The sequence below is a fragment of the Felis catus genome, chromosome D3 (genome assembly GCF_018350175.1).
Source record: "Felis catus isolate Fca126 chromosome D3, F.catus_Fca126_mat1.0, whole genome shotgun sequence".
NCBI lineage: Eukaryota > Metazoa > Chordata > Mammalia > Carnivora > Felidae > Felis > Felis catus.
Genome location: NC_058379.1, coordinates 53959641 through 53987026, shown reverse-complemented (window position 1 = coordinate 53987026; position 27386 = coordinate 53959641). Strand labels below are relative to the sequence as shown.

Sequence of the window (27386 nt, the reverse complement as noted above, 5' to 3'; positions counted from 1 at the left end):
TTTTGGGGGGGGGAGCTATTGAAAGTGATATTATACTTCAAAATTTGTTTCCAATGTGTCCATTGCTACAATACAGAAATGTGATTGACTTTTGAGTTAACTTAATATTCTTCAACCTTTCTTATTCTAAGAACCTTTGTGGATTCTTTATCTGTGTAGATATTTGTTCTCTGCAATTAGGAGCAATTTTATTTCTTCCTTTCCAATCTGTATGCTTTTCATTTTTTTTTCATACCTTAATTGCAGTGGTTAGGACTTCCAATATTACGTTGAATAAAAGTAGGTAGAATTGATTCCTCACCTTGTACTCAGTGGATTTTAGAGAGAAACCATGTCTTCTTTCACTATGATGTATGATGTTAGCTCTGGATTTTCTTTATAGATGTCCTTTATCAGGTTAGAAAGATTGTCTTCTTTTCCTAGTTTGCTGAAAGTTTTTATCATGAATGAGTGTTGGATCTCGTGAAATGCTTTTTTTATATCAGTTAAAATAATCGTGTGGGTTGTATATTTTTACAGTCTATTGATATGCTGAATTATATTAGTTGACTTCAAATATTTTTTTAACCTTTTTAAAGTTTATTTATTTGTTTTGAAAGAGAGAGAAACAGAGCAAGCTGGGGAGGGGCAGAGAGAAAGGGAGAGAGAGAATCCCAAGCAGGCTCCACACCGGCAGCATGGAGCCTGATGCGGAGCTCAAACTCACAAACCGTGAGATCATGACCTGAGCCAAAACCAAGAGTTGGATGCTTAACCCACTGAACCACCCAGGTGCCCTATTGTTGATTTCAAATATTAACCTAGGCATGAATTCCCAGCATAAACTCCAGTTGGAAGTAGTGTGTTTCTGTTAATGTTAATGTTTTATTGAGGATTTTAAATTCTAGGTCGATGAAGGATATTGGTGTAATTCTCTTTTCCTGTACTCTCTTTGTCTTGTTCTGGTATCATGGTAATTCTGGCCCCATAGAATGAGTTAGGAAGTATCCTTCTCCTCTGTTTTCTCAAAGGAATTATAGAATTGGAGTTATTTCTTCTTTAAATGTTTGGTAGAATTTGCCAATGAAACTATACGGGCTTTAGGATTTATTTTCAGGAAAGATTTTTCTCACTACAAGTTTAATTTATTTAACAGAAGACTAATCAGGTCATCTGTTTTCCTTCAGTAGCTTGTGATTTTTGAGAAATTAGTCCATTTCATCTAAGTTGTTGAATTTACACGTGTAGAATTGTTTTTAAGTGTTACTTTTTCTGTTTCATGCCTGCTGGGTCGTATTGATACGTCCTTGTCTGATACTGATAATTTTTGTCTTTTTTCTAGTCAGTCTGGCTAGAATTTATCAATTTTATTGATCTTTCTCAAAGAACTAGGTTTAGGTTTCATTGGTTTCTCCCCCCTCTGTTTCTCTGTTTTTAATTTCACTGATTTCTGCTCTAATTTCCTTTCTCTTTTTAACATTTTAAAATTTTCTGTTCTTATTTCCTTCCTTCTGATTGTTTTGGGTTTATCTCACTCTGCTTTTTAATTACCATTACTAATCACTGCTGTAGTAGCAGCTCAACATACAATGAGATTTTCAAAACACATTGTTATAATTTTTTGCTCACTTAGCCATCAGACATATTTTACAAAAATTAAGAGGAGAACAATAGTTATTATAATTACCTAATTTTTACCATTTTTGTTGCTTTCCTTCATTCTTCATTCCTGATGTTCCAGGTTTCCTTCTGGTACCATTTCCCTTCTGTTTAGAACTTTATTTACCTTTTTTTTTCCTTAAGAGTAAATCTGCTGGCAACAAATTTTCTCTTAGTTTTTCTGAGAATGTCTTTATTTCATCTTCATTTGTCAAGAGTATTTTCACTGGATGTAGAATTCATTGGGTGGCAGTTCTTTTAGGACTTGAAAAATATTGCTCTCTTTCTGGTCTCCATGATTTCTAATGAAAAGTAAGTAACCATTTTAGCCATTGTGTTTTTAGGTAGTGTGTCATTATAATTGATCTGCTGTCAGGATTTCTGTCTCTCTTAAGTGTTTGGCAGTTTGTATGTGTCAGGGCATGGATTTTTTTTTTTTCCAACATTTATTTATTTTTTGGAACAGAGAGAGACAGAGCATGAACGGGGGAGGGGCAGAGAGAGAGGGAGACACAGAATCGGAAACAGGCTCCAGGCTCTGAGCCATCAGCCCAGAGCCCGACGCGGGGCTCGAACTCACGGACCGCGAGATCGTGACCTGGCTGAAGTTGGACGCTTAACCGACTGCGCCACCCAGGCGCCCCATGGCATGGATTTTTTTGAGCTTATCCTGTGTGGTATTTGCTGAGGTTTTGGAATCTCTAAATTTATATCTACAAGATTTTGAAACTTTTCAGCCATTTTTCAAACATTTCTTTTTCGGCATCATTCTCTTTCTCCTCTCCTTCTGAGACTGATGACATAAGTTATTAGACATTTTGGTATTGAGAATGTGTTCTTTTTTTTCAGTCTTTTTTTCCCTTTTCTGTTGGATAGTTTTTATTAATTTATCTACAGATTTACATTATTTTTTTTCTGTCATCTCCATTCTGCTATTGAATCTACCAGTTAATATTTGATTTTAGTTACTGTGTTTTCAGTTCCAAGGTTTCTGTTTGTTCCATCTTTCTATTTTTTTTTAGGGGGAGAGCAGAGACTTTTTACCTATTTGTTTAATGAGTGTTCACTGTTACTTCTTAAACGATAGTTTCAACAGCTGCTTTAAAAGTCTTTGTCTCATAATTCCAATATTTGAATTGGTGTCTGTCTTCTCCCTTGGAAGTTGAAATTTTCCTGGTTGTTTGTATGCCAAGTAATTTTGGTTTTAATCTGGACTTGTTAGGTGTTCTGAAACTCAGGGTCTTGTTTAAATTTTAAGCAGAAAATGGAGTTTTGTTTTGCTCTGTGTTAGCAGGCATTCAACACATTGGGTTCAGGTAACAGGTTTCAACCTGCCTTTGTGGGCTGTGGTTCCAATGTCAGTTCAGTTTTCACAGCCTTTGCTGTGATAATTGGATCTGACCTCTTATGCCCCACCCCTTAGCCGGTTCATTTCTCAAGGCGTTGGTAGTTTGTTGAAATTCAGGTCACGTGCAGCTGGGAGGTGAGCCCGTGAGTTCTTTACAACTTTATGGAATGGCTCTCTTGAGCCCCCTTCCCTCTCTGATCCCACTGCCATGTTCTGGCGCCTGGGGGCACTCTTCCCAGTCTACTAGCCCCAAAATTCCAAACTCTAGTTTTTCCTGTCTGCCCTGCTTCTCAGGATTGCACCTGTACCCAGTTGCCCATGTTGCAAGAGGATAGGGAAACAAAAAAGCAGCAAGGGTTTGCCCATCCTCTTGGGACCACCACTTCTCTGGTGGGAGAAGATTCTGCTCCTCAGAATTTCAGGGACCTGCCCAGCTCCTGCTACCACCGCCACTGCCGTTAGTCTGCTTGAAGCCTCGGTGTTCTGCTGTGTCAAATCGTGTCCCCTTCTCCAGTCCGCCTGTTGATCACTTATTTTTCAAAGTCCTTAGAATCCTGTTCTGTGTATTCTGTCCAAGATTTGTAATTGGATTCAGCGGAGATACAGAGTGGCATTTCTTACTCTATCTTACCTGGAATCCAGGAAGGCTGTGGCTCTTCTGAGAGTCCCAGTGAGGCTAAGGCCCCCTTGCTTGTTCAACCTGTGTGTGTGTGTGTGTGTGTGTGTGTGGAGAATCGAGAAAGAGGAGTTTCTAAGCCCACATTCCTGTGAGAAACAGATTTTGCCATTAGAGTACAATATTTGTGTATAGGTCTTTTTTTATTTAACATTATAATACCAAGTCAGAAACACTGCCTCCAAAGCTACCTGGGTCAGCTCCTTACACGCCTTCACTGTATTTATATATACCATTCATTTGTAATATAGTCAGATTCATTTGTTAAGACAACATTTTAAAGGTTGGATTTCACATTTTTAAGAGACCCTGAAATACCAGCACACTCCAACATGGCTGTCTTGGGTCTGTTTCCTGGGTGTGAAGGCATGCAAAGTTATACCTCAGTGTTCCTTGTTTCTTCCAGTTAACTACCCTCCTCTCGAGTTTGACCTCACTCAGCAGCAACTGTTATCCATTCTGATGGGAGTACTGTAGTACTGGTATGTAAACAGTATTCTAGGACTCGATTGGTGATTACGCTGTGACATCTGGCCTACGATGTTTTTGCCAACAGAAGAGCACCAGGCGTTTTAAAATTTCATATGACATCCACTGTACTTCAGAGTTCAGATGAAGATATACTGTCACATGGTTTTTGAAATGAAATTCTTGCTTTACCATGTTCCTCAGTTGGATGTTACTAGAGCGTCCATGGCAAACCATGATTTTGGGTCTTTTATGAATATTTTAACCAATCCTGGTATGCAGAAAGTGGCCAAGTATGTATCTTTTTTTTTCTTGCTTTCTTCCATGCATACTCTAGGCCAACAGCAGTAAAAATTAAAGAATGTCATTCTTCCCTCACACCAAAAAAGGGTGAACTGGAAAGGATGTTCGTTTAGAATTAAGGTTGACCTCTGGTTGGATCAGTGCTTTTCATTAAAGATGTAACTTGTCCTTTATCACCATAGATTAAAATGTTATCAAGAACCCAGGCTGGAAACACAGCTGGTGAGCTGAAGCACTCTCTGGCTTCTCTCAACTCCTATCTTTACGGCTTGAATTCACTTTTAGAATTTGACAGTACTGTGTTGCAAGGTTCAAACATATCATGGCAGCACCAGAATTCAGAATGGCATGCGACCTCTCCTTTTGAGGTGACTGTCTACCTTTGATGAAAGGATTTGTTTTGTTAGGAAGAAAGGTTTAGGCTTGGTCATTGAGTGCTGGTAACAGTGATTCTGGGCAGGTGAACATTATTATCCAGAATGCTGAAGTTGTTATTTATATGATGGTTCTCATGATAGAAATAATCCTAGGGGCGCCTGGGTGGCGCAGTCGGTTAAGCGTCCGACTTCAGCCAGGTCACGATCTCGCGGTCAGTGAGTTCGAGCCCCGCGTCAGGCTCTGGGCTGATGGCTCAGAGCCTGGAGCCTGTTTCCGATTCTGTGTCTCCCTCTCTCTCTGCCCCTCCCCCGTTCATGCTCTGTCTCTCTCTGTCCCAAAAATAAATAAACATTGCAAAAAAAAAAAAAAAAAAAAAAAGAAATAATCCTAAGTGGTTGATCATTGCTGTCAAAATCACTAAATGACTTGGAATATCACTGGGGAGGTCCAAGAGGAATAAATTTCTCATAGCTAGGATAGAATGATATATTGTTTTAATTAACTTCATTGTTACTGTGTATGTAAAGCTTAATGGTGAATACAAATTTGAACTGGGGCATTTCCCTTTATTCTTTCATGGAGATCGTTAATGGCAATATGGTCACTAGATTCGAGATCCCCAAACTTGACCTTGTTCTGTTTTTCCCCTCTAATGAAAGGAAGTGGTCATTGCAGTCTTCGTTTTTTGAGAGTTATTTTTTTCAGGGGATGGGGCAGTGCACAAAAGAGACAAAATTTGTTGTATAAATGGTTTTGAAACAGTAAAATTTTGCCAGTCTTTGCAAATGATAAAAACAAATTCAACGTGTTTTATCAGAGAAGAATACAAGAGTCTCATGGAATCCAAAGGTAGGAATGCAGGAAAGGGCTGAATTGAAAAGATGGGAAATGTTCTGATTGGTTCATCTTGAGTGATGTATCCACCCATGAGCCAATCAGCTGTATCTGGGAAGTTGGGCATGGAGTCCAAATGTCACGTCTAGGGTTCTTCCTCTGTGGAGGAAGAGTGACATGTAAAGGTGAGGGGTTAAACTAGACAACTCCCCCAAAGTGATCTATTATAAAACGATGTTTAAATTTGCCTCCTTATTATAATTAAAACCTCTAATGGTGTGTGGCCTTTAGGAATGTTACAAAATTCATCAAATTGCAAGTATGATAAGTTTTTCAACCGTTTTCATTCTCAAGCTATCATACTGTTCTAACAATTTTCCTCCCGGTGACTGCTCTGTATCTCAGAGATCACTGCATTTCTAATGATATTATATTTTTTAAAGGGATGATTTCCTTTTCCTCTTACATAATCCATCACCATTTTTAGAACTCTTTAATATACTTTCCCTCCATGTATAGTCATAATCTTTCATGTAACTTTTTTAATTGTACTGGACTCCTTTCCTTCCCTTTCCTCATGCTGTTGTGTGTTGAAATGTTTTTAAGACCTAAGAAATTTAATTTTCAAATTTAGAAAATATAACTTCAATGTATCAGTAAATGATGTGGCATTTTTGAAAGGTCACATTTTTTATGGTTGGAAAGAAAATCGGAAATATTTGTGAGTCATTTTAGTTGTCTAAGTGAGTTTAATGCCAGTTTTTCTGTAAGGTTAGATGCCTCATTTAAATGCAGAGTATCACTTACTTCCATATGCCTGACTTTAATTTTTGTGACATGACAGAATATAATACTACAGCCCTTTGGAGTAGAAATTTCCATGTGTGGTTATGAGTGGAAAGCATGCTGCTTCTATCAGTTTTTCTGTTTATTCTTCTGGTGGTATTGGTGTTAACACCCAGACCACAGCTACCTTCCATATCACCAACTGAGGACTGAGCTCTTGATTTCCATGTCCAACTCTGGAAGACAGGCACTACTGATTCTCTCTCCAGCTCTGTCATTTACGAACAGGGTGACCCTGGGCTAATTATTTCACTAATTTGAGCTGTAGTCTTTCTCATCTGTATATTCAGAGAAAAGACCTTATAGAGCTACTGGTCTTTAAAAATGATACTTATCATAGTTCCTGGAAAATAATCATTGCTCACAACATGGTAATTAGTACTAATTTTTAATAAAGGAATTTTTAATAAAGAAATTTTTAATTTCTTCACCAATGAAAAGCCCCTATCCTACACTATTTGATACCTACTTTGTTGCTTTGCAAAGGCAATTGTATATGGCTCTCCAAAACTTGTAGTTCCCAGGAACTCTCCTGGGAAGTTGGGTCAGTGAGGGTAACAGACTTAGAAGTGAACTGATTGAATAAGTGGCAAGATCAATAGCTATCCAGGTATTATTGAATTGAGTTGATTAAATTGTGAAAACTCTAAGTAGAATTAAAAGATAAATTCCTTATAAAAAAAAGAAAATAGTGATGCATTTATCCATGACGTGGGAGGAAGTCAAGAGAACAAACTTGCATACAATAAAGTGAAGTAGAAGTTGAAGTGAGAATTGCAGTCGTGTGTGTTCTACCTTAGGTCCTGGGACTCACATTTCAGTATCAATAAAAGAATACAGTGTGGTAAGAATAGTAAAATAATCCTGCTTTGCCCCTTGTGGGCCAAGCCATTAGTAGAACATTTTATTTTCTCTTTTGAACTCCACCATTGAAGAACAGAAACTGGAAAGGATCCAGAGAAGAGCAATGGAAGGAACCAAAGGACTATTAAAAATTAAGGCCCATGAGGAAGGGTAAAGGAGTTGTGAATCTTTCGTTTGAAGAGAAGTTCAAGAGGCCACTTAGTAACTGTCTTCGAATATGTGAAGGGTTGTACTGACGAAGATGCTGAGCAGTTGTGTCCTTTCTCACTGTGAACTGAAGGGAAATGGTTCACAGAGACTTAGAAGTACTTCTTCCAAGGGAGAGCAAGGCGCGAAATCTGTGATCAGACCTGCTGTTCTATACATCTTTGACTGGACTCGACAGCCCGGGGTTCTTGGCTCGCTGTGTCCTTATGAAGTCGGCTACATGCCTTCCCTGAACATCTCTGACTTAAAATCTCAGCCCTAAAGTAGCACTTTATATGGTACTCTCTATTTCTTGGATACAATGGATGGATGGATGGATGGATGGATGGATGGATGGATGGGTGTTAGTCTCTTTCTTTTGCTTCCCCAACTCTCTTCTTTCTTCTCCAAATTATAAGGTAGTACAGAACACAAAACAAACTCTTATAGCCGCTGAAAGAGACTGTTAGCCCTGAGCAATTAGCAGACTACTCAGGCAGATTTTTCCCCCCAGTGTTTAATCAGAATCATCATCACTTGGAATCATCATCGCTTCAAACAGAAGAAAATTCCATTTAAAAATAGAAATTCTTTTCTTGGGGAAGTTTTCACAGTTGTTAATGGGAAAAGTCTCCAAAAAAAAATGTTGTGCCATGATACAGTGTAGTAAATTGGTATAGTAACTGTTTCCTATCACTAAATATGGGGAAAGTTCTCTTTTTAAAAAAAGGTAGGAGCTGCCGAGTTGATAGAGTTTAAAAGCGAAATATATAGAAACTCCTAAGCACATTTGTAGTGGAATATATAAGTGAGTAGTAACTAATTAACGTATGCCAATCCAGTAGGGTAAAAATAGGGGAGTGGAGGAGCTGAGTGATCATTTGGTTGACACTTTACTCAATCACAAACACTAAATTGGGACTGGTACAGAATTTTAAGTGCCTTTTTCTTGGGCCTTACTGTTGTGATCTTTCTTTAGAACAGTTCTGATATACCCTTTGGAAGGCTGGCCTGTGTGGACGTTGTCTGTGTCAAATTACGACACAGAACAAGGGACTGTTCTGTTTCATTTACTGAGAATAGTGCTTAATAAGTACTATTTGACAACATGCTGAATTAAGGGAATGTTATAAGGATGTTTCACAAAGGAAAGTGGGTAAAACATCTGATGTTTACAAGTTCTATTTATATGTAACTTGATAGCAGTATAAAGGCATGCTTAAAACTTTATTTTTAAAATTTTAGTCAGTATGTATGAATATGTATTCTGAGAGAAAATAATGTTATCTGGTTTCCAATACATATATCGTGGGTGCTATTTCAGAATCCAATTTTTTGCCTTGTTGGTTTGAAATGTATCAGGCCCTGGTAATTTGATTTATATTAACCAAATTCATGCAATGCTGATATGTAACATGGGACGCATTCACAATTACTTCCTTTTCTCGGCTCTGTTCTTATCCCAGTATCTTATCTTAGTTTATAATCTTAAGTAACTATGTTTTCCCCCCCTAAAAATGGAATCCAAGTGGAAGTTATACTGTGTGTTTACAGGTTTATGTATCTATACAGAGGCAAATACAATAAAGGTCAGTGAGATTTAATGTCCAAAGGGAAAAATAACTGGCGAAAACTTTTATAGTACTATTTCAAAGTCACAAGCTAAGTATTTATCTCAAGTTTAATTTGTCATAGATTTTAGCGTATGAAACCTATGAAGTTAGCATATGAATGTTCCATGGGACATCCAAACATAGTTCTACTTAATAATAGACAAATATAATCTATAGTCAGGTACAACCTATAAAATAATTAACATGTGTTGAAATGTAAAATAGTGTAATTTATGATTTTTATTCTAGTTAGGCTTCTCACTTAAATATGCTTTAAAGAAAAGATAGGGTTTAGATGATTTCCTAATGCCCCTTGCATTGATACCCTGATGATTCTAGTCTTCACTGACATCGAAATTGTGTGAGACCTTTAGTCTGTCTGAATATAAGTAGCAATCTGTGTTACACAGTTTTGACTATTTATATACTTGTGGCTTTATTTTAAAAAGATACTTGTATTTTGTCACTGCCAGGAGAGCCTAGGGAAAAACCTGAATTTTTGCATATTCAGGTAATACCTACCTTTCCTTTCTTACTTAGGAGCTAGTGCAGTTCTAAGGAGCAGAGCAAGTGCCAGAGTAAAAAAAAGAGAGGATATAAGGCATAAGGATAAACAATAATTAACTCATGATGAGTTTTCAGTGCTAAAAAACAAATGCAGTGTAAACTAATACCTAACTTTTCGTTTTATTAATGTATAGCAATTGTGTGGCATTTATGATTCATGGAATGCACTCATCGATGTTCTAATTTAATCCTCACAACAGTTTATGAAACAGGCACCATTGTTCGCATTTGAGTATGAAAACTACCTTCAAGATTAATGTGAGTTAACTAGGATCACCAACTTGTGCTGTGGCAGGATTCACACTCTGCATTCAGACCTCAAAATCAGCTGTCTGCCTCTTTTTTTTTAATTTTTATTTAATTTATTTCTTAAATTTACATCCAAGTTAGCATATAGTGCAACAGTGATTTCAGGAGTAGATTCCTTAGTGCCCCTTACCCATTTAACCCATCCCCCCTCTCACACCCCCTCCAGTAACGCTCAGTTCGTTCTCCATATTTAAGAGTCTCTTATAATTTTGTCCCATCCCTGTTTTTATATTACTTTTGCTTCCCTTCCCTTATGTTCATCTGTTTTGTATCTTAAAGTCCTCATATGAGTGAAGTCATATGATATTTGTCTGACTCACTAATTTTGCTTAGCATAAAACCCTCTAGTTCCATCCATGTAGTTGCAAATGGCAAGATTTCATACTTTTTGATTGCCGAGTAATACTCTATTGTATATATATATACCACATCTTCTTTATCCGTTCATCCACTGATGGACATTTGGGCTCTTTCCATACTTGGACTATTGTTGATAGTGCTGCTATAAACAATGGGGTGCATGTGCCCCTTCAAAACAGCACACCTCTATCGCTTGGGAAAATACGTAGCAGTGCAATTGCTGGGTGTAGAGTGGTTCTATTTTTAATTTTTTGAGGAACCTCCATATTGTTTTCTAGAGTGGCTGTGCCAGCTTGCATTCCCACCATCAGTGCGAACCAATAATCTGTCATTGCCTGAGTTGTTAATGTTAGCCATTCTGACAGGTGTGAGGTGGTATCTCATTGTGGTTTTGATTTGTATTTCCCTGATGATGAGTGATGTTGAGCATTTTTTCAAGTGTCGGTTGGCCATCTGGATGTCTTCCTTGGAAAAGTGTCTGTTCATGTCTTTTGCCCATTTCTTCACTGGATTATTTGGTTTTTGGATGTTGAGTTTGGTAAGTTCTTTATGGATTTTGGATACTAACCCTTTATCTGATACGTCATTTGCAAATATCTTCTCCCATTCTGTCAGTTGCCTTTTAGTTTTACAGATTGTTTCCTTCACTGTGCAGAAGCTTTTTATTTTGATGAGGTCCCAATACTTCATTTTTGCTTTTGTTTTCCTTGCCTCCAGAGATGTGTTGAGTAAGAAGTTGCTGTCACCAAAGTCAAAGAGGTTTTTGCCTGCTTTGTCCTCGAGGATTTTGATGACTTCCTGTCTTACATTTAGGTCTTTCATCCATTTTGAGTTTATTTTTGTGTATGGTGTAAGAAAGTGGTCCCAGGTTCATTTTTCTGCATGTCCCTGTCCAGTTTTCCCAGTACCACTTGCTGAAGAGACTGTCTTTATTCCATTGAATATTCTTTCCTGCTTTGTCAAAGATTAGTTGGCCATACATTTGTGGGTCCATTTCTGGATTCTCTATTCTGTTCCATTGATCTGAGTGAACCAGCTGTCTGTCTTTCTGTTGTTTCACAGAATTCGTCTAAGCTGGGTTTGCTTTAAAACTATGCTGAGACACACGATTTAGGTGAACTGCATATGTGCTTGTGTGAAACCCGAGCATCACATTTGTAGAATAGGCAACACAGTTTTCCTTTGCATCTGGCAAGAGGGGTAGAGTGGCTTAAGACTAAAACAGGAAGTCTGCTTCTACTCTTATGTTGATACCTGATTGGGGACCCTGTGTACATTTCCTCAATTAGAAAGTGAAGGCAATTGGCTATTAGGTTCTCCAGACTCCTTTTAGTTCTAAAATTCTTTGATTTCAATTTTAATTATTACTCTTCCACTCAAAATTGTTGTTTTAAAAAAGTGGTTTGCCTCACATGATTAGTCTGTATTTTTGCACTCAGTTTCTCCTAACAGTCTGTGCCAGGAATTGATAAGCTTTGAGATTTGGATAGTGTAGCAGCAGAATCCCTTTGTTGTGACTCTGAGAAAACTTTTTATATGCCAAAATCTGTTCTGTAAGAAATAGTGTCACATGGTAAGACACTCATCCTGAATTTGAAGAGTGGAAAATGACAACAGAATGCCAGTTACACAGGAGTTCATTCAGCAAATGTAAACTGAGCATCAGTATTAAGTACTTGGGCTGCCAAGACCTTGAGCTCCCAGCTTAGCATGGAAGGCAGACACACAAATATTGAAATGTCACTGTAATTAGAAGGACCCTGGGAAAGATGTGTGCAGAGTGCCAAGAGAGTAACAGAAGCAGTTGCCTCTGTGGAATGGAAAATAGGAGAGATGCACCAGGAAAGACTTCAAGACTTTTTGTACCCGTGGCACTCTTCGTTACATGATCAATCATAGAATTTTCAATATGATACATACACGCAGATCCATACATTAACCGATTTTTTAAAGACCTCCTTATATTCCTAATTACTATAATAATCTTAGTTACCGCTAACAACCTACTCCAACTGCTCATTGGCTGGGAAGGAGTAGGATTTATGTCCTTCCTACTTATCGGATGATGGTACGGCCATTTTATGTACAAGGAAGCATATACCGAGGAACGGACAGAAACCTTGAGGAGATTGCTGCAGAGAATCTCTGGTAGTTCTGTTTATGTCACCTATTAGAGGCAGATGACACGCTGAAGTAATGTGTATCTAGCTTGGGAAAGTCTGTATGGACTTGAGACCATCCTAAGCATTAAGGAGACATTTTAAGAAAGTAAGGAAGAGCAGCTCCCTTGCAAAGAGGCAGAAGAGGCAGTGTTAGACTCTTAAATTTCTAGTTTGAGCACCATGGAGAAAGGGCGTTGTAGGCAACAAGACAAGAGTGAGGACAAAACCATGAAGAACCAAGATAGAGAGTAAAGGGGATTGTGCTGTTCTTCATCTGTCGGCCCTTCTTTGGCCCTCAGACTTTCCTAGTGTAATTGCTGTGGAAGCCCAGGGAGGGTTTCATACTGTATCCTATGGAGTTTGGTCTTTTTCTCTGAGCAGTGAAGAGCCATTAAGGTTTCCAAGCAGAATAATAATGACAGCAGATTTGCTTCTGTAAGACTCTAATGGCAATAGAATGGAAGCTAGATTACAGGGCCCAGGATCTTGGCAGAGACCCTCACAATACTACTACTGAGGACTGTGGGAACCTATATTAAGCCCAGAGCAGAAGGGATGTAGAGAAGGGGATGGAGCTGAGAGTCACTGAGTTCCAATAATGACAACAATGATATTAGCTGAGATTTATTGAGGGTACCAGATGTCTGGTTTAAGTTCCTTATATTTACTAACTCATTGAATCCTCACAACAGCCCCATGAAGTGGGCACTATTATTATTATCTGTATTTATAGATGAGAGAACTGAAGCACAGAGACATTAAATAACCTGGTGCCAGTGAGGGCAGTTTGGGAATGTGAACCAAGGCAATCTATTTCTAGAGTCCGTACTTTGTAATCGCCATATTGTCTTGCCTCTGAATCAGTAAGCATCTGTAAGATGTGGTGAAGAGTTGGATGTAGATGATGAAGGGAGAAGAGCCATCGATGATGACTGCTAGGTTGACCAGGAGGTTGGAGATACCACTCACTGAGATAGGAGGACCAGAGGCATCTTGTGGAATGATAATTTTGGGAAAATACCAAGTTTCCAGGTTCTTGTGGGGCATTCAGCTGATAGCATCCAGAAGGCATTTGGATATACCACTGATCCTTGAACAACCTGAGGGTTAGGGGCACTGATCCCTCACCGTGCAGTCAAAACACCTTGTATAACTTTTGAGTCCTCAAAAACTTAACTACTAATAGCCCACTGTTGACTGGAAGCCTTACCAATAACATAGTTGACTAGCACATACTCTGTGTGTTATATGTATTATTTACTGTATTTTTATAATAAAGTAACCTAAAGAAAAAATGTTATTCAAATCACAAAGCTAAGTCAGTGAAGCATCTGACTTCGGCCCAGGTCATGATCTCATGGTTTGTGAGTTTGAGCCCCCCATTGGGGTCTCTGCTGTCAGCGCAGAGCCCACTTCAGATCTTCTGCCTCTCTCTCTCTCTCTCTCTCTCTCTCTCTTTGTCCTCCCCTGCTCATGTTCTCTCTCTCTCTCTCTCTCTCTCTCAAAAATAAATAAAAACATTTAAAAAAAAGAAAATCATAACGAAAATACATTTATAGTACCATACTGTTAAAAAATCCACCTATATATGGGCCCGCACAGCTCAAACCTGTGTTCTTCAAGAGTCATCTCTGACCCTATCAGTTAACCCTTCAAGGGTCGACTATGGACTTGGAGCTCAGGATGGGTCTGTGCTTGGCAGTGATATATAACACTAACTACAACTAGTCTATTAGGACAAACTAGTGAATTGGCGAAGCTGAATTTGTTTTTAGTGACCCTTTCATCATCATCCTCTATCTGAAGGGCTGGGTAGAACTTTATGCCCATTCTGCATCTCTGTATAGGTACATGCAACACATATATTGGGGAAGGAACTCCTTTATCAGCGTGAGTGGGAATAGTCCAAGGAACCCCAAAGTTGTTGGATTTTTTGTATTGAAGACAGCTCCACAGCATATAACATCCACGTTTACAAAACGGGAGTGATTAAATACTAGCATCTCTCTTGCATCCAACTTTGCATTCCATTTTATTTACAATTAAAATAGAAATGTTCTCTGCCTATCTTTTCCAAGAGTGTGGTTGCCTGATGGTCCTTTGAATTGGATGAACAAGATGGTGGTTTCAACCCTAGCCAGGGTGACATGATCAGGAACATGGGATCCAAAGAACAGAGGAGTCACTGGGAGCCCATGCCCACTGGTAGCAGGAGGCATCATCCTAAGAGGTAGGGAGGCCCAAGAGTTTAAATGGAAATACATGTTTCCCCTCTTGTCAGTAATAAGCACTTCCTTTTCAGAAAAAAGAACTCCCTCTCTTCTTTCCCCCCTCTAATCTAGGGTTTAAAAATACAGCCAAAGAAGCATAGCAAAGAAGTGTGGAGACCTAAACATCATACACAGAGTATTAATTTTGAAACTATTTAAACCTCTGACAGTTATGTTCAGTTAACTTTAAAAAGCCAAGTAGGGGCACCTGGGTGGCTCAGTCGGTTGGGCATCCGGCTTTGGCTCAGGTCATGATCTCACGGTCTGTGAGTTCGAGCCCCGGGTCAGGCTCTGTGCCGACAGCTCAGAGCCTGGAGCCTACTTCAGATTCTGTGTCTTCCTCTCTCTCTGCCCCTTCCCCACTCACACTCTGTTTCTCTCTCAAAATAAAAAAATAATAAAATAAAACATAAAAAACAATAATAAAATAAATTAAAAAAGATGAAAAGCCAAGTAAAATTGTTGGAAATTACTTAAAACTCTGTTCTTACGTATAGACTGATAAGTTTTTGCTATATTCTTTTTTTCAATGAAACTTATCTGATTGTAAGATTCTGTTTATCTCAAGTCTAAGTGAACTGTGTGCTTGTGGCCTACTTGAGATGTTAAAAATAAAGCTGAATTGCACTCTTATTTGGCTCTTCCACTCACTTGGGGCAAGGTAACAACTGTTTTCATGCCTGTTATCTCAAAGTGTAAGTTTTGATTGCTTTTAGCTATAAAATCTGTTTGGAATTTAATGTTTAAACACGAAGTCTGCCCATAACACTCAACTTAAATTCTGTATCTGTTCTCTCCTGGAATAACTGGCTTCCTTTCTATATTCCCTTCTGTGGTAGACACGATTCTAAGATGGCCCCTTGATTGCCACCCCCTGGTGTTATACTAGTTTATGTCATGTTATGTGGCAAAGGGCATTTGCAGATGTAATTAAGGTCCCTAATCAGTTGACTTGATTATCCCTGGTGAACCCAAACTAATCAGACAAGCCCTTGAAAACTGAGAGTTTTTTTCTGGCTGGTTACAGAAGTGAGGTCAGAGATAATTCAAAGCATGAAAGGGATTCAAATGTGAGACAGGTTCTCCATTGCTCAGAAAAGGAGGGGACCACAGGCAAGGACCTGTGAGCGCCCTTAGAAATTGAGGTCAGTCTCCAGTCAAAAACCAGCAAGAACACAACTTCAGTTTTACAACTGCAACTGAATTCTGCCAACAACATGAATGAGCTTAGATGAGGACCCTGGGCTCCAGATGAGAACCTGGACAACCAACAGTTGATTTCAGCTTAAGCAGAGAACCCAGCCATGCAATGCAAGATTTCTGTGCAATTTTTAAGCTGCTAAATTTGTGGTAATTTGTTATGTAGCAATAGAAAACTAATACTTCTCCCTTGCTCCATTTCTCTCTACTGATGCTAATTATTAGTCTTCAGAGTTGCAGCGTTACCGTCTCTCAAGCTTGCATTGGTATGTTTTCCATTTGTTCTCCTAATAGCCAATATTGCATTGAATTAAGGAGACTCCAATTTCTTTTCTCCTTTTCTCTTTTAAAACCTGAGCCCAGTCTTACTGGTTCTGTCTTACTGGGATTCTTGGTATAGATTTCATCCTCTGGGAGGGAAGTAGGGAAGGCTTTAATCTCTCCATGTTTATACTGTTCAAGTATCATGCTTAAAGTTTCTGCTCCTTTTCATTTTAATGACGTAATTCTTGGTGATGTTATACCGTAGATGTTTCTCGTGTTATCCATTGGACTGGGTCTGTTCCCATTTCACATATAGAAAGTAAGCAAAAGAGCTGTATGTGGCTCTGCCATAACAGAGGTGGAATTGGGACCTAGAATAGAAGGAGATGTGTGGAATGTGCCGGTGGGTGTTTGTAGTACACAGCAACAAGGGACAGTTGACTGGTCATGGATATTGGAATCTCACCAGTGAAGTCTGTAAGCATGCCAAGAAGAAAGCATCTCAATGTGACAGTCTCACGTCGGGGAAAAGAACAGATTATATGTGTGCGATAGTTCTATTTTAGTCTCTTTGGTTACATTTGGATCCTCTACCTAGTATTTCTCTTGCATCTAGAAAAAAACATTGAAATGGAAGGAAATAGTCTCTCGTTTTAATAAGTCATGAAATAACATTCTGGATGCTGGTCTACTGGATAATTTGTAAAAAAACAACAACAAAAACAAAAACAAAAAAAAAGTTTTGTTTTGTTTTGTTTTTTTAAATTTCTTAGACCTGCAGGGAGAAGGGGATAGAGTAGCAGGCTTTTTTTATTCATTTTTAATGTATCCACATTATTGAGGTAAATTTCTTTAATTAGGTTTGCCCTTATCTGAGAAAAATCTAATATATTTACATACGCTGCAATCTATTCCAATTATCTATCTGGGCAAGCTTATAACACTTTGACTCATTTTGGTCACTTTCACATAGTGGCTCGCTATCAGACCTTGGTCAGGGACACCCTGTCCCTGCCCCCTGCCCATGTGTTGAGGCTGTTCTATCCCTTACTTGTCAATGTCTGCAAAAACCTTTTTAAGATGTTATTAAATTTGCATAATTTAAACTTTGCAAACACCGACTTTTTTTATCTATACCTGCCAACATAATTCTGGTCCACTAAAATTTTTTATTTTTAAAAAGTATAGGTAATACACTTGAACTCTTGCAACTGTATCTTGCCTCTGTTCAAGTCAGCTAAATATTCCATGTCTCACATTATGTATTTAGATGGCCCTGTATACAGAGGATTCGATGTCAAGGTAGTTTTCTTTGTTACATTTTCCCATGGAAAATTATATTAATAATTTATCTGTAAGCAGTATAGTTGGTTAGGGGATGTAGGTAACCACAGTACCAATTTAATTGATGAAGTCTTCAGGTCAGTGTCTGTAAACTACTGGTGCTTGGGGTTTTGAGGTTTTCTTGACATTTTTTGAAAGAACAGATTTTTAAAATTTTGTTTTCCAGTTCTATTTTGAGAAGTTGCACCTTGCTTATCAGACATGCTTTGCATTTGTTTTAAGCCTACTCTATCTTTATCGACCTGTCCATAAAATGTGGTGATCTGATTTTTCTTAAGTCTTTGTTTACGTCTAGTCTTTTAATGGGAGTGTTCTTTCATATTGAAGTTTTTTCTGTTTGTATATTGAAGTGATAGAGGCAAAGTATGGTGTGGCTCTTGTCTTCAGGGCAACTTACCTGGAAAAACTAAAACCTCGGGTGTTATCTGTATTTTTCTTATTAACTCTCTTTGATTTGTACAGAGAATATTAAAATTCACTGTTTTTGTGTACTGATACTAGAAACATGATGAGAATATCAGCAGTGGCATATGTGTAAATCTTTGTTTCTCTTTTTCCAAAATCCTGTTTGGTTTTTTGTTTTAAGGCTGTGCGGGATTTTTGGAAATCCCTTAATATGAGAAAGTTCTAAAAGTTGCCAAATACGTCATTCAGATTTTTTTCTTAAGAATATATCTTCTGTAGGGGTGCCTGGGTGGCGCAGTCGGTTAAGCGTCCGACTTCAGCCAGGTCACGATCTCGCGGTCCGTGAGTTCGAGCCCCGCATCAGGCTCTGGGCTGATGGCTCAGAGCCTGGAGCCTGTTTCAGATTCTGTGTCTCCCTCTCTCTCTGCCCCTCCCCCGTTCATGCTCTGTCTCTCTCTGTCCCAAGAATAAATAAACGTTGAAAAAAAAAAAAAAGAATATATCTTCTGTAGTGCCTGAGTGACTCAGTCAGTTAGGAAGTCTGACTATGGTTTCTGCTCAGGTCATGATCTCATGGTTCATGGGTTTGAGCCCCACGTCAGGTTCCATGCTGTGCACAAGGTTTCTCTCTCTCTCAAAATAAACTTTTAAAAAAAGAATATATCTTCTGGTGTAATTTCTATGGCAGTGAATCATTTTTAAATTTGATTCTTTAATATTGTATGTTTGATTTGTCACATAATAAAATTCAAGGGGATCTAAATCAAATTTGAAACTAAAAAATGACAATGAAAATCCCATTAAGTTGACCCATGGCTCAGTTTATCCTCTGAAATAAAATTGTTAGCTTTAACATTATATTTACATGGTGAATACCATCCCTTTATTTTGTTGAAGTAGAAGTGAAGCATAAAGTAAAAATGATTGTACATCATGGAGTATTTTCTCATTGGACAAAGAAACTGTATTGTGTACCTGAGTGAGGCTAATACGGGAAAGGACACTTACTGAAGAAGAAAATAAAACCAAAGTCATATTTTTCCTGAGCCTTTTATCTACAGGGTACTATCCCGAGTTCTTTATATTTATTCCCCTTCAATCATTTCAACTTACTTAGTATTATTGCTATCATCGTAAATGTGAGAACACCGTTGCTCAAAGAAATTAGGTAATTTGCTCATGGTCATACGGTTCGTGAGTATTAGAACCACAATGACCTAAATCTGGTTCCAAACTTGAGGCTATCTTTGAGATTTCACACTGCCTCCCACTTAACATATTATAAATTCATTTAAATAAGTGGAAGCAGAAGGCTGGGGACAGTGAAGGGGAGAAACGTGCCTGGTGATTTGGCCTTTGCCCTCTCAGGCAGCTTGATGTCTGGGGAGATCCCGAAACAATGCTTGCCTTGCTTGTCTGGTTCTCTCAGTGCCTTTTTTTGGTGTGAACATCTCCTCACACACACAGCGAGATAAGTATGTACATCACACCAACCAAATGCATCATCCTACATTCACTGTCCAACACTGGAGGACACACTGGATGTGTGAGACTTATTGAGAGAGGAATGTCAGTTATTGTCTTTTATGGATTGCCCAACAGTAGTTCTCCCGTGTCGGCTTTCTGATGTAAATCTGAGTCCCCTTCCTTGCCTGCCAGAAATGTGATTCCATGGTATGTGCCCAGGCACCATGCTAGATTTCATGTATTTTAAACGTTTGAGGAAATACTACAATTGCTCACCTGTTTTTCCAAAAATCACTTGGCATAGAATTCTTATCTTTCAAATGTTAGGTTCGTTTCACCATTTCAGAGCATAACATTTCAGATTTGACCTAAGTAGGCATACTTCTGTTTCATACAGCAGGGGTCTATTATTCCTGGTCAATCTGTTGAAAAAGGAATCCTTTGTCCAAGGGTTCATTGGAAAAAAAGGTAATAATATATCCCTAATCTCTCTTTCTTGTTTTAAACATCTTTCTCTTTTGTTTCATGCATTCCTTTTTGCTTAGATTTCCTCATGAAGTTCTTTGACATCATTAGCACTTAGTACTTTGTCTAAATTAATCTCTAGTTCCTTTTCTTCTTGTTGGGATTTCATAGTAAACCATAAAGCATAAAATACAACAACTCCTTCACTTGCTTAGAACCCAAGACTACAGTCTTTGGGCCTTCGAATAGAATATTCATCTAAAGATGGGATCTTAGGCAATGTAGATTTCTGGATGTTTGTGTAGGGTAGGAAGAGATCAATAAGAGATACTAAAAAAAATAGTCTTTTCTAAATACTCTGCTTTCCTCAAAGTGTTTAAATGTTAAATAAAATCTGAGTGCTTAATTTATACTTACACGTATTTGATGTGAATGCTCACCATTTTCTACCCAAGTCTGTTCATTCATAAAGCACTTATTATAGACCTGGTCTATGCCCATCAGTCCTTTGGAATGTAAACATGATCTAGTTGGGGAGACGAGAAGGTGACCTAGTTGTTCCATGCATAGCACTCAGGTGAAGACAGGTGTTATGGGGATTTATTTATTTTTTAAAAAATCAGCTCTGGCCAGTTTTATTAAAGAAAACTTTTGCATGATTCACTTTTCACCAGTCTGTGTTGGCATGCTTCTAATGATATCTGAATCACCTGGATCAATGATAGCATACTCTATATTTGTGCATACTCTTCAGTATTTCCCGCATGCTGTGCCCTGTTCAGTGTTACACTGTAGTAATCGACACCAGTTTTGGCCGACATGGTGTAGTATTCTATTTAAGATTTCCTCAAGGCTGGATGGTTGTTGGTGAGGACACCAGGTTTGCTTTGCCGTGTTTGCTCATTTTCAAAGTCTGTGCTATCCACTTTTCATAATGAGTTGGAGGCTAGAGTTGATCGACTCTAGAAACTTTTTCGCCTTCTTTGTGGTCACCATACCGTGTTCCTTCCTGCCTTAGGTTCCAAACAGCGTCAACCGAAAGCAGCTGCCAAAATGGCTGAGAGCGAGAAAGGAAAGAGTTGCTAAGGGGATTTAAAGACTTAGCATTTGTTTTATCTTTCTGAACTTTTGATACTTTTAGTCAGTAAAGGAACTGGAAACCACTTTTGCATTAGTCAACATGGTATGACAGCACATATTTGTTTTAACTTAATCAGAATATTTTCCCAAAATAAAAATATCCTGGAGGCTTCAAAGGAAAGAAAACCTCTCTGATTGAGTTGGCATATTATTGTAGATTATGATTCAGAGAATTAAGTCGCTTTCTTTTACATTCGTACACACTTTCAGAAGACAAGCAGCTACTTAGCAGAAATAACCAGAGTTTCTGTGCTGCAGGTTCATAGCCAAAGTGAGATGCAAGGGGAGGAGTTGAGAGGTAGTTACTGGATCTTTATTCGCAGTAATGGTCAACTGGATACAAAACTGGCAGGCTGTGGAGTGATTTCCTTTCTGTGGTACTCTCCTTGTGACATCACTGAAGTACTTAATGCTGATACTAATTCTCCTATTGATGGTAAATTCCAGGGAAGTTGTTTCATCTGTATTCCTCATAACCTTTTTTTTTTTTTTTTGCCATTAATCTAAAAACACGTTATTTTTCTCTCTGCATTGGGATGCTCACCTTAGAGCCATGTCCCTGATTTGGTTTCATAAATAATTTAAAGCCAAAGCTCATAATCTATGTTAATGTAACCATCCAAATGTGAGTTAATATATCATTCCTATCTGTAATTAGATACAAATAAAGAGGTCTATTAAATGGGTGATAATGTTTTTAGTGTTTTTTTTATTTTTTTTAACATTTATTTATTATTGAGAGACAGAGAGATACAGAGCATGAGCAGGGGAGGGGTAGAGAGAGGGGAAGACACAGAATCTGAAGTAGGCTGCAGGCTCTGAGCCGTCAGCACAGAGCCCGACGCGGGGCTTGAACTCACGAACTGTGAGATCATGACCTGAGCCGAAGTCAGTTGCCTAACCAACTGAGCCACCCAGGTGTCCCTTTTTAGTGATTTTTGAGTAGTAATTATGAAGTAAACTTGAGTGGTTGGTAATATAGCCCCTACAATCACAGAGTTAGGAAGCTTGAAAGAAATTATCAGAAGCATAATATTGAGGAATGCTATTCCTCTAAACTCTGTGGCATTATTTTGAAGTTAAAACAACAACAAGAAAAGATACCAGACATTGTTCAGATTTTACAACCAGGAGCCAGGCTTAGACAGTACTTCCTTATATAGCCACCTTTAATACTATTGGTTTTTTCTAAAAAATCAAAAATTCTTTTCTTTTTTGAAACTAGTCCATATATTTTGATTGAATAATGCAGGCACCACAATTCTTACTTTATTCAAATACCCCTGTATCAATTTGGGCTTGGGTTTGGCTGTAAATCACAGAGACCCAAAAACAAAAACCATAGGTTGGCATGTTGCCCAGGGTGGCAGGGACCCAGGTTTCTTTTCAATTGTTGCTATGTCATGGATTCAGTTCTGGTCCTAAGTTCCCTTCAAAGTCCCACATGGTCGTACCATTCCAGCTCCAGTAATCACAGCCACAGTCCATCTATCAGGAAGAATAAAGGGAAGAGAAGGGCACATCCTCTCCAAACATACATCATGGTTGCCACTTCAGCGTTGTGCTGGAGATTCTAGCCAAAGTCATTACGTAAGCAAAAGAAAAAAACATAGCATCCAGATTGGAAAGGAAGAAGTAAACTTTCTTTGCAGATGACATGAACTTGTATATAGAAAACCCTAAGGAATCTACAATAAATAAATAAACAAACAAAAGCTATTAGAACTAATGAACAAGTTCAGTAAGATTTCAGGTTATAAAGGATTAATATACAGAAATTAATTGTGCAACCCTAAGGAATCTACAATAAATAAATAAACAAACAAAAGCTATTAGAACTAATGAACAAGTTCAGTAAGATTTCAGGTTATAAAGGATTAATATACCGAAATTAATTGTGCTTCTTGACACTAGCAATGAATACTCCAAAAATGAAATTTAAAAAGTTCTATTTGTAATACCATCAAAAAGAATGAAATACTTAGGAATAAATTTAACAAAAGAAATGCATGCCTTGCACACCGAAAACTACAAAACCTCATTGAAATAAAGATCTAAATAAATGCAAAGACATTCCATGTTCATGGATCAAAAGAGTTAATATTGTTAAGATGATAATCCTCCCCAAATTGATAGGTTGAACACCGTTACTATCAAACTATCCCAGCGTGGTTTTTTAGGGCCAAAAATTTGACAGGCTGATCCATAAAGTTCATATGGAAATTCAAAGGACCCAGAAAAGCCACAACAGTCTTGAAGAACAAAGTTGGAAGACTCACATTCCCAATTTTAAAACTTATTACAAAGCTACAGTAATTAAGACATTCTGGTACTGGCATGAGGATAGAAATACCCTTACATTTAGAAATAAACCCTTACACTTACAGTCAATTGATTTTTCGACAAGGAGACAAGACAGTTCAATGAAGAACGTTTTCAATTGGTGCTCAGACAACCGGGTATCCACATTCGAAGGAATGAAGATGGATGCCTACTCACAACATGCACAAAAATTAACTCAAAATGGGTCACAAACGTAAATATGTAAGAACTAAAGCCCGTAAAATGTAGGCATAAATCTTCATGACCTTAGGTTAAGGCAACACTTTTTCACATCAGACACCAAAAACACAAATGACCAAAAAAAAAAAAAAAAAAGACTTCAAAAATTTTTTAATGTTGTGGTCCAAAGGACACTAGCAAGAAAGTGAAAGGACAGTCCCTGTAATGAGGGAAAATGTTGGCAAATCATGTATCTGATAAGGAACTTGTATGCAGATTATACGGAAAACTATTAAGAATTCAACAGTAAAGATAAAAACAAATTTAAACTTGGGCAAAGGATTTGAATAAACATTTTTTCCAAAAAAGATAGAGGAGTGGCCAATAAGCACGTGAAAAGAGGCTCAGCATCACTCATCATTTGGTAAACACAAATCAAAAGGACAGTGAGACATATGTCACAACCACTAAGATGGCTATAATAAAAAGATGGGTAATACCATTAAGTGTGGGAGAGTATGTGGAGAGATTGGAACCCTCATTCTTTGCTGGTGAGAATGTAAAATGGTGCAACCAATTTGGAAAACAGTCTGGGAGTTCTCAAAAAAGTTAAATATAGAGTTACCACGTGACCTAGCAGTTCTACCACTAGGTATATTTCCAAGAGAAATGAAAACACGTCCACACAAAAACTTGTACACCCATGTCCATATCAGCAGCATGCTTTAACTACCAAAACTGTAAACTGTCCAAATGTCCATCATCTGATGAGCGGATAAATAAAACATGATACATCCATACAATCAAATACTATTTGGCCAAAAAGGAACGAAGTGCTGATATATGCTACAACATAGATGTACCTTGGAAACATTATGCTAAGAAGCTGGGCACAAAAGGTCACGTTTTATAATTCCATTTATATGAAATGTCCAGAATGGGTAAATTTATAGACAAAGAATAGATTAGTGGTTGCCTCAGGCTGGGCTGGGGGAGTAGGAAATAACGTAATGGATATGAGGTTTCTTTTGGGGTGATAGACATAGTCTATAATTAGATTGTAGTGTTCGCACAACTCTGTGAATATACTGAAGCCATTGAATTATAAATTTTAGTTAGTGAATTTTCTGGTATATGAAAGCTATTTTTAAAAAATACATCTTGGAAGTTGCACATTTCCACTATATCCTATTGACTATTACTTAGTTAACAGTGTTATACCTACTTGCTATGCAGGTGGGAACAGTATTCTGTATTCTGGGTAGCCATGTGCCCAGCTAATATAAGGGGATTATTACCAAGGACAAGGAGTGAGTGAAATATTAGTAATTTCTAGTATCTAGAATATCTAGTAATTTCTGCCACTTTCTTTTTTTTTTTTTTCAACGTTTATTTATTTTTGGGACAGAGAGAGACAGAGCATGAACGGGCGAGGGGCAGAGAGAGAGGGAGACACAGAATCGGAAACAGGCTCCAGGCTCCAAGCCATCAGCCCAGAGCCTGACGCGGGGCTCGAACTCACGGATCGCGAGATCGTGACCTGGCTGAAGTCGGCCGCTTAACCGACTGCGCCACCCAGGCGCCCCTGCCACTTTCTAATTAGAGTTGAATCGTGACAGAAAAACTGCTACAAGTTCTTCTCATTAAGTCAACATTCTTGATGAAAAGCTTCCTAGTAGCCTGAAATAATAACCTGGGTTTTTAAAAAATTTTTTTAATGTTTACTTATTTTTGAGAGAGAGATAGCACGCAAGCAGGGGAGGGACAGAGAGAGAGGGAGACACAGAATCCGAAGCAGGCTCCAGACTCTGAGCTGTCAAGCGCAGAGCCCGACATGGGATTTGAACCAGAGCCGAAGTCAGATGCTCAATCGACAGAGCCACCCAGGCGCCCCAATAATAACCTGGTTTTTAAAAAAAGCTTAAATACAAAATGAAGTCTGAGAAAATAAAATTGCCCTTAATTCTTTATGGTGAAATGAAGACAAAGAGGAAAATACCTTTAATTTCATCTGATAGCTCAATGTGTCAATTTGTGGGAACTTAATAGTTAAATGACCATGTCAAATAATCATCAGTGATGCTTTTACTGATACCAGCTGGGTGTATGACCCTGGGCTGGTAAGAAAACAAGAAAAGTCCTTGCCACCCAAAAATGTCACAGTCTAATTGGAGAAATACAATGTATATCCATAAAATGCTAAATAACACAGGCTACTTTTTAATTACTGCAAAATGCAAAAACTATATAAAAAAGCAGACAATACATGCTATGCAAGTGTCATAGCCAGAGAAAATCCTGTAACGTTAGGTATCTGAGGATAATAATAGTAATCACACTTTTGGAGAGCTTACTATGTGGCTAATGCTTTGTAGCACCTGATAAGTTTTATCTTGCCCCCTTCTCACAATAGGTGCAAGAAAGGAGTCCCCGGTGGGTGATGTCTCCCCAGGGCCTGTGCACTTAACTGCCTTGGTTGTGCTCTGAACCTGGGCTGCACAATAGGATACCCAAGGAAATTTCAGGACGTGCAGGTCTCTGGACTTCACTGAGAGATTCTGGTTTCAGTGGTCGATGTGTTGCCCTTCCCCTCCCGGCCACTGGAGTTTTTACAGGTCCCCAGAAGATTACAAGGGCTGTGTGGCCCAGGGTCAGAGCCAATGTCTTCCTCAGGGCTGCAGGTTCCTCCCCTGACACACAGAGGCAGGACTAGAGAAGCAGACATGCTCTCAATTGAGAAGTGTTTAGAACTGGACAGCAGCTAAGCTCAAGTAATGCTGTTGTCTACTGTTCCCACCCCACATCCATCCACAAGGCTTTTCTCTGTTCCACAAGATGCATCTTAGCGGTCATAAGATGCCATCGCCTAGAAAAGGACTGTCCTGTTGAAGCGGATGAATGTGAAGATGCAGGTGTGTGCCCGTCATCGGAGGATCGTTCTGTTGTTCAGTATTTGGAGTAGGGGACGGTTACAGGTGGCTAAAATTATTCATTGTGCCTGCCCAGGGGTATGATAACCCATTGTCCTTTGTATTCTTGGTGTCTGTGCCAGCTTTATTTTTGTTTGCTCTTTTCTATGAGTTTTGAGAAGCTCTTATCAAGTGACTTCAGATACCTGTATTTGATTAATACCTATGCCTGATCCTTCCTGTCCTGTCCTTCTCTTTCTTATAAATACTTCAGCCATTAGGCTAAAAACAGTTTCTTTTCTTCCTAGAGCTTTCTTTTCCACAGATTTCAAAATTATTACCTGTGCTTTAGTAATAAAGCACATAAAATAACCACATCCTCCCTGACCCCTTTATATTTTCTGTCTCTTGATGAGTTACTAATTAGTTAATTCTTTTAGGATTTTCCTTCCCTTCTATTACTTTCTCTTTGGAACCCTTACTGCTTTTTCATTGCAGACAACATTTTAATTTCATGGTTTCATGATTGTTCTTTAACTGTCTTAGAGCAATTTGCTATGACATCATCTCTTCTTCCTCCTTTACCTCCCACCCCCACCCCCCATATTCTTTTTTTACTTACCATGTCATGTCATTTGGATTGTCGTTCTTTGGGACAAAGAATTCTTTTTTTAATTTTTTTTTTCTTTTTTTTTTTCTTTTTTTTTTCAACGTTTATTTATTTTTTGGGACAGAGAGAGACAGAGCATGAACGGGGGAGGGGCAGAGAGAGAGGGAGACACAGAATCGGAAACAGGCTCCAGGCTCCGAGCCATCAGCCCAGAGCCTGACGCGGGGCTCGAACTCCCGGACCGCGAGATCGTGACCT

At 38.5% G+C, this 27386-nt stretch overlaps 1 protein-coding gene and 1 pseudogene across 4 annotated transcripts in view; one reads left to right on the top strand and one right to left on the bottom strand.

The window, feature by feature from the left end:
* The window catches only part of GAREM1 (GRB2 associated regulator of MAPK1 subtype 1), a 204962-nt gene that overhangs the window by 41908 nt on the left and 135668 nt on the right, over positions 1-27386 (top strand). Inside the window, exon 1 of one of the 4 annotated variants that reach the window (XM_045042031.1) lies at positions 14188-14782. The exons of the other annotated variants lie outside the window; for them this stretch is intronic. The gene's annotated coding sequence lies outside the window, so the exon portion shown is untranslated. Of the gene's footprint in view, positions 1-14187; positions 14783-27386 lie in introns of those variants that run through there. 4 annotated transcript variants of the gene reach the window in all.
* LOC123381342 lies at positions 20628-20963 on the bottom strand (annotated as a pseudogene).